This window comes from Stegastes partitus, unplaced genomic scaffold, assembly GCF_000690725.1.
Source record: "Stegastes partitus isolate 25-593 unplaced genomic scaffold, Stegastes_partitus-1.0.2 Scaffold561, whole genome shotgun sequence".
In the NCBI taxonomy this organism is placed as follows: Eukaryota; Metazoa; Chordata; class Actinopteri; family Pomacentridae; genus Stegastes; species Stegastes partitus.
This window is the reverse complement of record NW_007578292.1, coordinates 21,612-25,343: the sequence shown is the minus strand read 5'-3', so window position 1 is coordinate 25,343 and position 3,732 is coordinate 21,612.

The following is a 3,732-nucleotide window of genomic DNA, read 5'->3' as shown; positions in this document are numbered from 1 at the left end:
ATCATTATATGCTGTCTGAAAGTGGTTTGAATGGTCTAAAAACTTTAAAGGAAAAATATCTGTATTGCTTCTCTAACTGCATGTTGAAAAATGTTGCGTAATGGCTCAAGGAAAAATGTAAAAACGAACCAATTTTGATGTTAAGCCAGATAAGCAAACTCAGAATAGTATAATTACATAATCTCCTGGCTGTCGGTGGGTCACATTAGGTAATTTTGCTATTGATTGCTATATTTTTTTAAAAAACAACTAGTGCTTGAATGCTGGGAGCTGCACGCTGCTCCTCAGACTGATAAATTAAATGCTGCAGCGTCCATGGTTTCGCCTCCTACATACTGTTCACTGGTTTTTCCTTGGCCTGTCTTGTAGTAGTGAGGCACAGTGGGAATGAGTCTCTGATTGTTCTGTGGTTTTAATCCCCCAAAGTTATGTAGCCCACCACATTTCTACGCGGTGCTTCAGTGCTTCCCCACACATGGATGAACCGCTGATTGCACTCCCAACTTTCAGATGGATCAAGCCTAATATAAGCGCAGACACGATGAAGGAGAAAGAGCACGAGGCAAAGTTTGTACAATACTTCAGAAAGTTACCATTGTACAAACAACTCCTCTGTTGTCCTCACAGAAACTCTGGTATTTACAGAAAACGGAACTATTTTAAGTGGTATTTTGGATGCTGTAAAGGGGGATTTCTGGCCTAATTAGCATGCTAACTAACTAACAAAAGCACACTAAGGGATTTGCAATTGGAGTACTTACTGAAAATCAGAATAAAAAGTAAGCAATTTGCACCGCAGACCATAAAAAAAAAAAAAAACGAAGTTCACAGCAAGCAGGGAGTAGCACTTAGCAGCTAAAGCATTTTAGGGGGTGGAGACCAAAAACAGAGCAAAAAAACAAAAGACTATTAAACGTTCATTCACCAGGTGGATACAAAAAAAAATCCACATTAATGCCAATATTGTTTTGTTTCAACTACACGTTTAAAAACACTGATAATTTGTCAGTAATATGTTCACAGCTTGTTTCTGCTGACCCCAGGTGGGCATAAACGTTAGTGCATGTTGATAAAGTGTGTTATTCATCTGTGACCACACCGTAACAATGGTTTACTTCCTGTAACTGCAAGATTTCCCTAAATATTAGCAGCTGGATTATTTAACATGACCCAGCAGGGTGTGACAGAATAGTACAATAGAAACGTTTGTGTCTTGCAATAGGGTTAGATCAGGTAAGGTTTCAAATGTGTTCATAAAAACACTTCAGAAGAGCCTCTTTGCGCCCTTATCTGCACATCAATAGCAATAAAAAAAGACATTCACTGTTTGATTTCACTCCTGCTATAATTGTAATACACATTTATGGCTCTATATTGCAAGTTGTCCCTTGGGACTGTTGACAAGAAAGGGCGAATTGTCCGTATTCTCTCTTTTCTCTGGATTTATTCTGCCGCTGTAGCTCATTGACACACAGGCAAGCACACACAGATCCAGTAAAGGTAATGCAGAGGTTTGCCTCACACAACGTGCCATCCAGCTATGTCTAAAAGCACACTTGTTTACAGCTGAAAGAAGGGTGAAAAGCCAGCCGTGATGAAGACAAGTGAGACATGATAATCTTTAAATATGCTGATACCAACAGACGATCTTTCCTCGAGGGCGACCGTGGTGTTGTACTTGCTTGTACATATGCAAAGTGACAGAGACGGTTGTGTCAAGAATATAGACGAGACCTTGAAAGATCCTCGACTTCTGCCAGCTTTCTCGGCTCTGCACGCCTCACTGATGTTTGCATGAATTGGATGTGATTGTCAGTTTTAGAAAGTTGCTGGATGTAGACTTCGTGTTCTGATGTGGGAGCGGGAGTTTCATATCGTTAGACCACCCGACAGCTGACACCTGTAGTCCTTGATAGGTCGCTGGGATAATTTACTAACCGTATGTTTCTGTCTTCGAGATGCATAATGGGACAGTTCAAAGTCTGGTGTATGGTGGGGATTTAAATCACCAGCTCTGACAAAACAACTGCACAAACTTTTCGGAGCCACATTTCAAGCTAAAAGGTGATTTTTTTTTTTTAGTCAAGAGACAGATTTTCAGTTGAGCACTACTTCATGTTTTTAGTTTTCTGTCGGCCAAGGTTATACAAACTAAAAATAATGAACGCAGCTTTGTCTTACCTGCAGACGTTTGCTGGCGAGGCATTAGGAGTTTTAAACTGTTAGAAAAAGCCTCAACCGCCACTGACTTTTTATATCAAGCGCTGCTTTGACTTGTTTTGGTGATGCAACCAGCCAGTAACAAGAGTTTTAATGATATCACAACATTTAGTTTTGTGAGGACTACAATCACTGATAGCAACACAGGTATTGGTGCTTTTGAGAAAAACAATGTACGAAATACAAATATGTCCTGTTTTATGAGGGGGAGTGCTGATTTTAAGGCTGTCTTTGAATATAATTACCACCTTAGAATTTGTCAAACGGGAGCCAACTCTCAGGACTAATGTGGTAGGAAATCAGTGATATTTGTTTTGGAACGCATAAGCTCAACTAGAATAAATTTTCTTAATGATTCCACTGGAACTGGTTTTGTCTTTGAGCTGCTTCTTGATGCCCAAAACTAAGTGTCACTTTCAATTTAAACAGGTTAAAAACAAACTGGCCTCATGCTGCAATTAAATGATATTTCCCCCCAGAATGAAATCTGGAAATATACTAAAGAAGCTGTTCAATTTCTTTCCCCCTTGTGAATACAATGAGCTTCTCTGGACACTAAAATCAATCCCCAAAACAACACTTTGTACCTGTAGAATCGATGCTTTGCAGATCAATACGCCCGCCACTAAAGAACAGCTCAACCTGAAACACGAAGCGAATGTAGTTTTCAAATTGAAGTGAGAGTCGGTGACAGCCCAGCACTTTGGCTCGCGGCACCTGTAGCGTGCACCTCAAGAGAGAAGCCTCAGCTCAGCCTTGTCAATGTTCTCCAGGCTCTACATAACACACCAGCCGGTCCTTCCACTGCCAGCTCCCTCTTCTTACCGCTGCCCGCATGCTAAATTCAACCTTGGCGAGTTAGCAGAACTACCGGTGTTTTCCCCAGACGGCCTTGTTCACACAGCAGAGCTCTCTGACACACACACACACACACACTCCGTCGTGTTTCCGATGAAGTGTGTTTCAATGAAGTTTCCGATGAGGAGTGTTTCCTGTGGGGAGAGCGGAGGGAGGCGGTAATTACCTGGAGCTCTTCAAATGCTGCTGTTGGGAACACACAGGAAACACACACTCTAATGCACATGTGCGCGCTCAGACACACGAACACTTTACTGCTCTACTGGGTGCTTCGTCTAATGAAAGACTGCAGGACGACAGCGTTCCTCGGGCTGGGCTGTGCCGCGTGTTTGTGTCCAGGACATTAAGGTAGACATACCTCCCACTCATCAGACTTGAACAGAACAGTTGTTTCAGAGCTGAAGATATATTAGAATAGTTTGCACACAGATACATACACCGATCTGCCACAACATTAAATCTACCAACAGGTGAAGTGACTGACATTGACTGTCTCGGTACAAAGACACCCGTCAGTGGGGCAACAAGTCAACAGACAGTTCTTCACGTGTTGGAAGTTGGAAAAATATGAAAAGTGAGGATGCGAGACAGTTGGAGTCAAAGTATCTCCAAAACAGTAGGTTTTGTGGGTGTTTCTGGTCTAAAGAAGGACAA